At 39.2% G+C, this 13,896-nt stretch overlaps 1 long non-coding RNA gene across 1 annotated transcript in view; it reads left to right on the plus strand.

Annotated features, from left to right (window-relative positions):
• Positions 1-13,896, plus strand: part of LOC140534529 (uncharacterized) — a 769,311-nt gene that overhangs the window by 378,330 nt on the left and 377,085 nt on the right. The window lies entirely within an intron of this gene.

Genomic DNA, 13,896 nt, shown 5'->3' on the forward strand with positions numbered 1-13,896 from the left:
ATGGAAATGTTTCCTAACTTCTCTTATTACTGCATTTGCTGTATTTCTTTTTGGTTTTTGATCCTGAGGGTGGAATTTTTCTTGAAAAGCACCTGCTTATTCCTCCATCTTATCAGAAATCTTCTCATAATAGGCATTTAGAGCATGTTTGTTGAATTGAATTGAGTGGAATGACTAGACCAAGGTCATACCGCTTAAATGTGGCGGAGCTGAATTTTCCTAGAGACTATTTGGTTCTCAGTCTAGTAGCCTTTACATCATGCTGTTGTAAGAGGAAAAATCATGAAGCTAGATTTTTTATCACCTCAGCATGCTAATGAACAAGTGAAAGTTTATAAATTGCAATAAACACCTGGTGAGTTGGTAGTTAATTAGCCAGTGTTATGAACATTCCCTGCTTTTCCTTCTTGCTCTTTTATTTCTAAACTTTTGGCCCTGCTCATTAGCAACCCCACCCTAGGGAGGCCAAGAGGATAAACCTCAGCTGTTCACATTTTGTGGTTCATCTGGGAGTTTGAGGTCTTTTTTTAGGTTTCTCGCATCACTATTCCATAGCCAAAGGTTGAAGGAACTGGAAATGTTTAGCCTAGAGAAGACAAGAGGGACACAGGGCAATAAGAGCTGGGTTCAGATATTTGAAAGACTTTCTGTCCTATGAAGGAAAAATTAGACTCATTTGGTTTGGTTTCAGAGGGTAGGGCTAAGAGCAGAGAATGGGAGTGGCAAAGAGGTGAATTCAGTCTTGATCTGAGGACAAACCAGGTTTAGAGTTCTCCAGTTAGAATTGGTGGCCTCACATAGGTCCCCCCTCATTGAACTTTGCCAAGCATACCCTACTCAACTACTTGTCAGGAATATAGTAGTGAGAATTTCTTTTCAGATTTGGGAAGGCTTAGATTGCTAATGGATTTCTATGATTTATGACACCAAGTCCCTCAAGAAGCTACTAGGAAAAGAAGAACATTTGCATCGCAGGATTTACTGATGTAGCTCATAGACTCGGCTTTCCCAATGAGCAGGAATCCAGTTCCTACATGATCCTTCCTGGGTTTTTGCTGTTTTCTCTGACTTTATGTATCAGTGATGTAAATTAATGACCCAGAAGAGAAATTCTTTGTCTATGGTGCTTCAGGAATAGATTGATGTTGGATACAGTTAGTTTCAAAGAGAGAAGCAGGGGGAGGAGTAGGGAAAGAGAAAAGGAGAGACAGACAGACAGACAGATAGAGATAGGTACACATACATATGTAGCTGTTGTAGCTTAGTCATTTTTCAGTTGTCCAATATCTGTGACCCCATTTTTTTTATTTAGCTTGTTTTGTTTTGGCAAAGATATGGAAGTGGTTTGTCATTTCCTTCTCCAGCCCATTTTATAGATGAAAAAACTGAGGCAAACAGGGTTCAGTGACTTTCCCAGGGTCACACAGCTAGTAAGTGTCTGAGACTTGATTTGAACTCAGGTTTTTCTGACTCAAGGCCCAGCACTCCAACCAGTGTTCCACCTAGCTGATATGCATCTATATATCCATATGTACCTATGTGTCTGTTATATATACATATACAGACAGACATGTATATACATATATGTCTCTGTGTGTGTTTTTGTGTATATGTATATATATATATATGTATATATATATATATATATATAGAGAGAGAGAGAGAGAGAGAGAGACAGAGAGAGAGAGAGACAAAGTGAGAGAGAAAGTATGAGAGAGAGAGATGCTTTTATATGAGAGTCACAGACAATACACTAATAAGCTGTACTTTTAAACCTTGCCTCTAATTATAAAGATGCATGTTGGCAGGCTCATAATGACATTTGGGTGATAGGATAAGGATGGATGACTCAGGGTCACGAATGCTCAGTATTGGGAGTGTGGGGGCCGAACAAGTTAGAGTCCACATTGTACCCACAATGGGCCAGCAGTGTTCTTTTTGATTTTGGAAAATGGATTGTCATCGCTATCACCATCATTATTATGATGGATAGAGAGACTGATTCCATTACTTCTATGTGTTTGACTTTAACTTTAAAGAGAGTCAGAGCTATTGAGTGAATAGACAGGTGATTTGGAGTTAGGGAAACTAGGTTCACATCTTAGTTTTGTTAATCCTTACCTGTTTGACTTTTGGCCAATCGCTTCCTTACTGTAGGCCTCAGTTTTCCCCTCTGCAAAATGAGGAGATGATCAAGATGTTCTCTACTGTCTCTTGCAGACCCAAACCTCTGGTACATGTAATATGGCCCTATTGAAACAATATGTGGATGGCCTAATTTCAAATGAGTGCTTGTGGTATCTTTCTTTGTAGCTGTGCTCCTTCCTTGCATGCAGATTCCAAATTTTAAATCATTATTATTATTTTTTAAAATGAACCAGGTTGCTCCCCGACTGTGAATAATTTGGTGACTCCTCTATCCCAAAGACAACATATATTATTTAATAAACGGAGAGTAGGAAATCACAGTTATATTTCAAAACATGATCTACAATAATAATATAACGATGATAGCGATGCTAACGACAGTAACAGCAGCAATAATTCATATTTCTGTTAACGTTAAAGGGTATAGATCCTTTTCTTCACAATAAACCAGTGAAGCAGATGATGTAAGTCTTTTATATCCTCATTTTGCAGAAGGAAACTGAGACTTAGAGACAGCCTAGGTAACTTTGGCAGGGTTATCCAAATATCAGATACAGGATCTGACTCAAATAATATTGTAAGTGTTATGGGAAGGGGGAAGAGAATAAGTATTTATACAGCGCCTACTGTGTGCCAGGGACTGTGCTAAACACTTTTACAAGTATTGTCTTATTTGATCCTCACAACAGTTCTGCAAGGTAGATGGTGCTATTATCCGCATTTTATAATTGAGCAAATTGATGCAGCTAGGGTACCTAGGGAGCACCATAGTGGACAGAGGGCTGGACATGGAGTCATACTCATCTTCCTGAGTCCAAATCTGACTTCAGACACTTACTAGCTGTGTGACGCTGGACAAGTCACGTAACTCTTTGCCTCAGTTTCCTCATCTGTAAAATGAGCTGGAGAAGGAAATGACAAGCCACTCCGGTATTTTTGCCAAGAACACTCTAAATTAAGTCATGAAGAGTCAGACATGACTGAAAATTGATTAAAAAATAACAAATTGATGCAGGTAGAGGTTAAATGACTTGACCAAGATCACACAGATAGTAAGTATCTGAGATTGGATTTGAACTCAAGTCTTTCTGTTTCCAGGTCTACAGCTGTATCAATTACACAGCTTAGCTGCCACTTAGGGTTTTTATTTCATTTGCCTAGAGAATGCTTATTGAGAAAACTGCCTCTAATCAATGCAGATTAGTGGAAAGTAGGTCGTTAAGTAGGTTGCTCAGACTCACATGCCTGGAATATGTCTAAGACAGGACTTGTGCCCAGGACCTCCTGACCATGAGACCAGTTTTCTGTCCACTGTGTCATATTGTTTCTCTTTTATAACAATACTTATTTTTAAAATAATCCTAAGTAGTAATTATTATAACAATACATTTTAAGATAATAGAATTCCAGTTTCATTGATCTGCATATTCCCTCCATTGTTGGGGTCATCTATACCTTCTATACCTTCTCTTTCAAGTCTGTCCCCTTGCATAACTCTTCCATATTGAATCCTGATACACTAAAGACTTCCCTCTAATCTAACATATTCTTCGGACATAGGTTCTGTCCATGGGAACTGAGTACTGGGTAGTAGGTACTGGAGTTGTCTATGGGTTGGCCCTCTTGTTACGGACTGACTTTTCCTCCTTTTCTGTTCCTGAATTTCCTGGATGATCTCTTTAAGAACAGAAAATGAGTGTTGGTAATATATTTTACTCTACTTATTCTCACCATGCATTTCTCTTTGGCCCCTTATGTCACCTACAGTTTTAATCCTGTGAAGAGTCTGATGTCTCATCATTCACAGACAGTTATTACAACCAGAAGAATATTGGGGCTAAAAAGAGATCATTTTATTTAACAGTTTGATTATCAACACTAAGCAAGGCTGAAAACAAGGAGATGCACATTTTTCATTATCACTGTCATAGAAGGTGTCCTGCAGTAAAAAACAGACAGCAAAAAGGTCTCTCTGAATTGAAAGGCTATAAAATACCATCAAATCCAATTTCCTATTTCATAGATTAAAAACTGGGATTTGGAGAAGACAAATGACTTTTCCAGGGTCTGGCACCTAGTAAGGGTCTAGGTTGGGTCTACCAGGTTCTCTTGCTTTCTGATTGCATCGATACTGAAAGGCATTCTCATTGAGATCCATGACCACTCAAAAAAGAATGGTCTAATGATCCATAGGAGCATAGATTTAGAATGGAAAGGGACCTTATGGGTGATCCTTTTTACAGATTAGGAAACAGGGTTAGAGAGTTTAGTTTACCCATGGTCACCTCGCTAGTAAATGTCAGATGTGAGTTTTGAACCCAGGTTTTCCACACTCCTTGTCCAGTCATCTAGCTATTACATTATCTTGCCTTTCCATGTACCACACAAGAATAATAAGATGGATGAAAATGACCTATTTTCCAGATAATGACATGCCATTGGATGGACACCCTATTGAGCTAGTATATTAGCATTTAGATCTTGGACAGAGACATACAGTACAGATACACACTGAGTTGGGCCAGAATTTAATAGGAAAAAAGAGGGGTTGGGTTGGATTTGAGAATTTATGCAATTCTCTCAGTGAATTGATGGAACATGTATTATTATGGCAAAAGAATAATTTTTAGTTCTGTACTTTTTAACTTTGCAAAGTATTCTCATGATTTATATTATTTTACTTCCTGTGTATTACAACTATGATATATACATATTGTAAATAAGGATTGTGGTGCATTGGAAAGTGACTTGAGTCATAATCTCATCTTTACTGATGACTTGCTCCATGAGTTTACCCAAGTTACTTCATTTTTCCAGACCTCAATTTCCACTCTGTTAAACAAGGTGGTTGAACCAAATGACCTCTAATGTCCCTTTCTGCTTTATATCCATGACTCTATGACCACACTATTTAAGGGTATGGGGGGCTCAGTGGTTTTCTAGACCAGTGGTATCAAATTCAAATAGAAATGAGGGCCATGAAAGCATGCATAAGGATCCCTGTGGGCAGATATTGACTTAGAAAACCACATGTTAAGATCATCTATGTTTTATTGGATTTTTAAATTTATTGCGTTAAATATTTCCCAACTGCATTTTAATCTGGTTTGGATGACACTCCAGAGTGTTGTGAGCTGTGTGTTAGACACTTCTGTCCTAGATCACTTTCATCTCTACCATTCAATGCACGAAGGCCATATTTGGAAATGTAAACGTCTCTACCCGTTGAAAGGGTAGATTCTTTGAAGGGCTTTACACTCTCTTTTGTTTTGTTAGAGCTTTCACAACCAGGTCAAGCCCTTTGCTGCAGTGATTATGGCTATATGAGTTCAAGATATATACTGTCATGAGACTTCTGGGCCGTGTTAGAAAGGAGCATGATGATCTCTTAGAGATGCATTATTTTCTTGACATCTTTTACCCCAATCTCTAAAATGACTGCATCCTTTCCGTTCTGTCTAGGGGTAGGTTCTGGTTTTTAATCTTTTCCCTTTCCATTTTCACTCCCCTTTTTTCCCCGCTTACTTTTTCCATTGTCATTAAAATGTCCCTCTGCTTTCTTGCTATCCCTCCTCTTCCATTTCTCCCTTTTCTTCTCAGCTGGAGCAGATGTCTCTTCTGTTTCTCTGAGGGTAGCAGCAAAATGGCTGATTAAGCTGGGGGTGGGATTTGAGGGGGGAGAGGGGCGCATCTGCTCAAATCACACAGAGACATTGCTATGGGGGAGTTAGAAGAGAGAACAGACTCCAGAACTATCACCAATTCTTTGTGTGTGTTTGTGTGAGCTTGTGCACGCATGTACGTGCATGTGTCTCATTAAACAAGGATGTCTAGTTACTTAAGGGACACCCTGTAAAAACGTCAGACTGTCCTGGTATGTTTGGCAGTCTAAACAATGGAGTCTGAAAGAACTGTTGGAAGAGTGAAGGCAGCTTGGCCAATGAGAGCTTTTCAGAAGCAGCTGGATAATTATGAAAGATGTTATGGTTTTTCATTGGTGTCATGGTAGATTATGTCCTCTTTTTTTACTTGATCAGTTCCTTTTAATGAAACTGAAGCCCTTGTGCCAGAGTAGGGATGTTCATCATTTTTCAGTTGTTTGGTTTCTGCATGCCTCCACTGTGCCTCAAGCTTTAACTTCCCCAGCATGAACCCAATCCCAAATCTTTCACTGATACTGTAGTTCTAATAACATGATTGTGAGAGTTCAAAAGTATTCAACTCAGTAAATGCTGAATGCCTCTTCTGAAGATATCACATAAGGAAGTTTCCTTTGGGGACAAAACCATCTCTATGATTGTTTTTTTTTTTCCTTTTTCTGTTATCCATAACATATGGACTTAGTCTCAGGCTGTATATTTGTCTGTTGTCTCAGAAACAGCCTAGCTAAGCACATTGCCAGGATGGCAGCAACATGATGAATTTCCAGTTAGATAAACTCCCCAAAGCTATCTACAAAGTTGTTGCATGGTGGTTTGGGTGGAGGTGGGGTTTTGCAATATTCATCATCAGATGGAGGCCCCACATTGAATAAAGTTACATATCCTTGGAAATATCCAAAAGGGAACTGATTATGATCACAATCCATCCTCTTTATCTCAGCAAACACTTATTAAGCAGCTGCTACATGCCAGGTATTGAATTGGGCATTGGGAATACAACCACAGAAAAGGGAATAGTCTTGACCTCAAGAAGCTTACATGTTACTGAGAGGAAATAATATGTAAATTGAGAAGCCCCCAGTGAAAGTTCAAGGTATTTTGACATTCCCAAATTAAAACTCAACTTTAAACGGAGAAATGCATACAGGAGGCACAGTGTGTTGTTATGGAAAGAGCAAAAGACTTGAAGTCCGAAGAGTTGGATCTGTGTGCCCCCTTTTGACACTTAGTAGCTGTGAACAAGTAATTTGACCTTTCAGAAACTAAATCTTTTCATCTACCAACTGGGGGAAATCATAAGATTTCCAATCCCTTTATTCCATGGTGGTTGTAAGGAAGGAACTATGTAAACATGATATGATGGAATGAAAGCCTTCTCTGGAGTCATAAGATGAGGGTTCCCATCACACCAATGAGGTTTATGAATTATGCAGGCCACTTAACCAACATGGTCTCAGTTTCTTCGTCTGTAAAGCAAAGAAGTAGGACTATGTGGCCTCTGCAGTCTCTCCCCCTCACATCTATTATCTGATGACCTTTAAGCAATATGCAAATGTGAGAGTATTATTTTTGTCATTAGTCTATTATTTGAAGATGCATATTTATGTTCCGCTTACCTCTTATTCACCTTTAACTTTATTCTTTAATGCTCCCACCCCCACCCCAGCCGACTTATTTACTCATTTATCATCCTTTGGTTCACTAGGTTCTTTTTTGCTTTCATCACGATTTCATTAATCTCTTGATCCAGAATGAAGTAGTTGGTCTGGGCAAGAGAAGGGAGAGAAAAACAGATTCAATTTGGGAGCTACCCTGATGATCAAGAGAGAGATGGGCTCTGTGAACCATGACAGAGAAGAACTCAGAAAGCACTGAAATTCATGACCTTGCTTTATGTTAAGGGACTAAAGCTATGTGGCCAGTACACATTTCAGCAGACCCTGAGCAGACCCCAGGAAGACCTCAAAAATAGTATTCTCTAAATCATTCAAACTCCAACATTTAAAATGTAAATTTTAAAATAAAATCCAATCACTTTAAGACTCTAAATTTCCTAGGTCCTCTGTGAAATACTTACGGTTAGAGAACAGAAGGGAAAAAGACCAGAATTTAGAAAATAACCCAATGGTTTTAGCGGAATGGACAGTGTCCTGTAAACCTGAATGTACTTTATAAAGGCAAACTGTTATCTTAATAAAATTTAACTATGTATAGAACCTATATCACAGGTCTTTATCTCCTCCCCCCCACATACCCCCCATATATATGTGTATATATGTATGTATGTATATACACACACACACACACACACATATATATATATTCTACATATGAGAAGAGGAGGATGGGAAGAGTGGAAGAAGGCTACATGATAGCTGGCCTCAGAACCCAGGAAGTTCTGGAATCAAGTTCTAATTCTGACACATACTGTGTGTTCCTAGGTAAATTGTTTAACCTTTCAAGGCCCCTCAGCATCAATCTAAGAATATTAATTATAAAAAAACCTCAAGTAGGAGGAAATTTTCTAATTAGAAGTTCCTTAAATCAATGAAATCACAGGTATACACACTCACACATACATATACCCACACACATATACATACACACACATATATATACACATATATAATAAACATACATTGTATGTACATATAATGTACATTTACCTGTATATACTTATGCACATATACACATATGCATATTCATTGTTCAGTCATATTTCTGTCATGTCTGACTCTTTGTGACCCTATCTGGGTTTATTTTGGCAGAGATACTGGAGTAGTTTGTCATTTCCTTCTCCAGCTCATTTTACACTTGAGGGAACTGAGGTAGACAGGGCTAAGTGACTTGGCCAGGGTCACAGAGCTAGTGAGTGTCTGAGGGCAGATTTGAACTCAGGAAGATGAATCATCCTGACTTTAGGCCCAGCTCTATTCACTGTGCCCCCTAGCTGCCTGTAGGTATATATACACTTACATGTATACCACATGTATTGTACGTATATACACACACACTCACACACACATACACACATATGTATATACACAGGCAGCACAAATATTATGTATGTAAGTATATACACATATATAATACATTATATATTTAAATACATACATATCTAGCACACACATTTATATGTAAGTATACACACATATATGTAGTCTTTTATCTATACAGTTCTTGATTTTGTTTTTAGCTTCTTCCTTAGTGGAAAAATATATGAAACCCCTAATCATTGAAGATGTTTTTCTTTTTTTTTTAAATAAGACCCACTCCCTGTCCCCTGTGGTTCGGGACATACTGTGGCCAGAATAAACTATCAGATGTTTTCTGTCATTGAAAGTCCTGTAGATTAACTGTGTAGCATTAAATTAATCATAAACTCAGTGTTGCAGCTCAGTGTAGGACACAGGGAAGCCAGTGGCATCTGAAGCAAGACAAACCAGCTTGTTCACCTCCAAGGCGGGTGGGATCAGCTGTTGGAACTATCCCATAGAGATGCCACAGTGACCAAATGACTTGCACATTTTAAAGAAACAAAAATGATATCGAATCCTCGGAGGATGCCATATGCTCTGGGCTTGGAGACAAGCTGCCAACAGGACAGAACAATTACCTAGACTGTAGCTAAGATGACAGTTTTACCCCAAATCCAAGAGAGGAGAATTTCTCAAGGCCTTTTTGTAGCCACTAATGGGGGCAAGAGCATCCACTACTGATATTTATCACAGTCAGAGCTGGCAAAGATGCAAATTTCTCCTGTCTCAAAGAAGTCCCCAAGCAGCATGAATTTATAAAATAGTATTTAAAAAATTAAAAGTTCTGTGGCAGAACTTGGTACAGTGGATAGAGTGCCAAGCCTGGAGTCAGGAAGACCTGATTCAAACAAGGCCAATTTCATTTACTGGTTGTGTGTCCCTGGGCAAAAAAACCTCAACATCCTTGTTCTTTTGGCAGCTCCCTAGGTCTCAACTACCAAGTCATAGATGGTGAATTCTTATACCATTTGTTCCTATACTATTGAAATCACAGATGTTTAGGTATTCACATACTGTAAAATATAAATAATAAAATTATAATAGTACCGTATAATATAATTTATAATATTATGTAATAATATAATATATAACAATTTGCATATAAATAACATAATGATAGGATATATAATGATATATATATATAATTGATATATATACATAATATAAAATAATGCTTTGTGATCCTAGCCTAGAAAACGCTGACCTCACATTGAAAGAATCTACTCTTAAAGTCCAGTTTTTCAAACTCTTGTTCTGCTACTTACTAACTACCTCTATCACCTAGGCAAATCGCTTCAGCACTCTAGGCCTCATTTTCCTCATGTGAAAAATGAGTGAGTTGGGTGCCTGTGGTTTCTTCAAACCCCGCGGACACCTGTCAGTATACTGGCAGCTCAACTGACCTCTCCAGGACCCTGTTTCATTTTGTTTTTTCCTTTGTAAAATGAGAGAGTTGGATAGGATGGTCCCAGAGACGTCTTCTAGCTTTAATTCTATGATCCTATAACTAAATGACCTCTAAAATTGCTTGTAGCTTAAATATATGACCCTGTGATTTCTACTTACTGCCTTCCATCAGGTTATAAAAGGAGGCCATTGCTCCAGAAGGTTCCACATAAATATTCATGACAAAAAATAGCAAGGTTGACAGTGTCATAACAGGCCACTTATGCATAGCAAACATGGGCATTTGGCCCTGACTTTTTAAAGGAACTCTTACCTGGCCCTCCCTCTGTGCAAAGGAAACTCTAGCGTTTGTGATTATTAGCAAGTCTGTGGCTCTTTGGAAGGTGGAGGAGTTGGCCTTTTGTATAGGCAAGGATGGATACACACCCATCTTGCAAAGGGGAGGTCTGTCCTCTCCCCGGCACAGACTGTTTCATATTTATTATGCGTTATTATGTTGTTCAATGTAACCTAACCCGCAGTGAAGATTGCAGTGTGATTTCCATTGTAATTTCTTATTTTCATTCACTCCTACCTATGAGAAAGAGAGTGGGTTATTTCCTGAGTGCACTAAGAGACACTCTGCTGTCCTACACCTTAGGAAGTAGCCTGTTCCACTGGTGTGAGCTGACTCTTTGTGTTTAAATATAGAGCCTGGCTGGCTATGGCCAAAAGTTGGTACTATAGATTGCTAGGCCAGGGACATTATTTACTTGACTATCTTCTATGAATTAAGAGCACAGAGTTTAGAGCTGAAAGAACTCTAGGGACTGGAATGGATGTATAGTCATGTGTGTGTATGTATGTATGTAGAATCATATATGTAATTTTGTTATTGAGTTATTTTTCAGGAATCCGATTTGGGGTTTTCTTGGCAAAGTTACTGGCGTGGTTTGCCATTTCCTTCTCCAGCTCAATTTAGAGATGAGGAAGCTGAGGCAAACAGGGTTAAGTGAATTGCCCAGGATCACTCAGCTAGTAAGTAGCTGAGGCTGGATTGAAACTTATGTATTCCTGATTCCAGACCAGGTGCTCTATCCACTGTTCCACCCAGTTGCCCATATAAATATAGACAAAAATGTAGAAACATAAATATATGTTTTTAAAATCATCTTCATAAGTACAAGATAGGTGAGGAATATCTCAACAGCATCTCATCTCAAGAAAAAGAACAAAGATCTGTAAGCTTTAGTCCACTTCAAACTCAGTATATATCAGTGGTGTTGATATGTTACTGTTTAGTAGTTTTTCAGTTATTTCCCACTCTTTGTTTGGGGTTTTCTTGGCAAAGACACTAGAGTGGTTTGCTGTTTCCTTCTCCAGGTCATTTTACAGGGGAGGAAACTGAAGCAAACAGGGTTAAGTGACTTGCCCAGGGTCACACAGGTAGTAAGTGTCTGAAGTCAGATTTGAACTCTGGAAGATGAGTTTTCCTGATACTAGACCTAGAACTATACCCATTGCCCCTTCTAGCTGCCATATTGCTATACAGTAGCCAAAAGACCAATTCAGAACTTTGCTCTATGGAATTTTCTTGGATGTCTTTGATTGACAGTTACCTTTCTTCTTAGACTTGACATACCACTTTCCCCATCACATCTCTTCATCTCACTTTTCACTTTCTAACCATATGAAACTGAGCAAGTCACTTAACTGAATCTCAGTTTTCTTATCTATAAAATGAAGAGACTGGATTTCATGGACCCTGAAGTCACTTTCAGCTCTACATCAGTGTCGTTGCTTTTCCTTCTTTCTCAAAGAGGACCATGATGTCAGAGAGGTGATGCCATGACATGCAAGTGAATTGGGATTTAAGTGAGGGAGGGCTACGCAAAGGTACAAGTCTCACCCTCTGGTCCAGTGGCAAGTTATAGATCAGGATGAGTGGAGATGGCTCTCCTACATCTATGAGCTTTTGACAGAAGGGTGGCTTTGCCAGTTTATACTCCGGTCCGCTGGTGCCAGCCTCAGAGTTTGGTTTTTCTCTGTCCTCCACCTTATCAAATTAGCCAGTTCACAAAATGACTGGCCAGACCCTGGTTGGGCTGGGAATCAAACCCTAGCCATGAGGTATACATCAACATAACAACCATAAGCTACTAAAGCCATTTGACTTAGTAGAATTCTCTTCCCTTAATTATTTCTGTCATCCGGGATTTGAAGCTTCTAATAGATATCTGGGCTTGTACAACCAAAAGGCAAGAAAGTTCAAATAGGATTGAGCTCCCAGGCAGTCACAGGACAGCCAGATCGATAGCTCTTGTCTAATGAGATTCTGGTGCTCATGCCCACGTTTTATAGCAAGCTGAAGATGAAATATTCTCCTGCCTCCAATTCCCTAGAGAATTAACTAACTTTTTGCTGATAAAAGATTTGAATTCTCCAGCCAAGCAGTGGGGGATTGATGCTACTGGGGTTCTCACCCATACTTTCCTTCTGTCTTTTGCCTTCATCCCAGAGGTATAAGTGGGATGTGCATTTTCCGGCTTCCTGGACAGGCTGCTCACCCCTGTTCAGGGAGTTTGCCAAAGGGAGGCAGCCCTGTCTGGGCTATGGCTGTAGAGTTTAAAATGCAGGTAAAATTGATTCCTTCTAACCCAAATTTTTCTTTACATTCTCTCTCCCCTCTTTCTTCCTCTCTTCCTTTTTCTCTCTTTCTTCCTTCCTTTCTTCTTGTTTTGCTTTCTTTTCCTTCCTCCCTTCCTTCCTTCCTTCCTTCCTTCCTTCCTTCCTTCCTTCCTTCCTTCCTTCCTTCCTTCCTTCCTTCCTTCCTTCCTTCCTTCCTTCCTTCCTTCCTTCCTTCCTTCCTTCCTTCCTTCCTTCCTTCCACTTTCCATTGTTACTGTGGCTGCTAAGAGTGACCTCTGCTGTCCAGAACCCAAACTACATCAACACCTGCCTAGAGATTAATTTTCTTAAAAACAGGAGAAAATGAACGGACTTTCAGAATCATATGAGAGGGAGAAAATTATATAGTTTTAGCCAAATAATTTTAGATTCCCATTAGATTAAAAAGTTCATTAAGGTGGCCTGTTATGTGCTCTAAGGAGGCACATTGGATTTTCCCCCCTTCATGGTTTGGTTGTCAAAATAGCGTCTGGGTCAATACTCTTTCATATCACACAAAGGTTGTCCTGAAACAGACTTTTATATTTGGAATTTGAAAATTTCTACTGTTTAGCCTAAATTTTATATCTACAAAATCAGGACCTCTTGGCTTATGACATAGAGATAATTATTGACTTTTAAGTGTGTGGGAGAGAGAGAGTTATGTCCTTATTATCTATTTTTTCGAGTTCCCCCCTTGAGACTCTTTGAGCAGCCTTGGCTTCCTTCAAGGCTCAGGTAGGGTGCTGATGCCCCCAAGAAGTCATTCTTGGCCCCACCTCGACTTGGGAGTATTCTGTTCCTTTGTTATTTTCCTTGTGAGAGTGTATGTTGTCTCTCAGGGATAATCTCACTGTGGTATAGACACTCTGCTTCCACTCTCTGAGGATCAGGTCTGCTACAACTTTCCTTAGGTTTCTATGATACCCTGAGGTGCTGGGGGCTATTTCTCTTCCTCCTCTACCATCAGCTTGAGCCCCCATTGTGATGTTATA

The sequence above is a fragment of the Notamacropus eugenii genome, chromosome 3 (genome assembly GCF_028372415.1).
Source record: "Notamacropus eugenii isolate mMacEug1 chromosome 3, mMacEug1.pri_v2, whole genome shotgun sequence".
In the NCBI taxonomy this organism is placed as follows: domain Eukaryota; kingdom Metazoa; phylum Chordata; class Mammalia; order Diprotodontia; family Macropodidae; genus Notamacropus; species Notamacropus eugenii.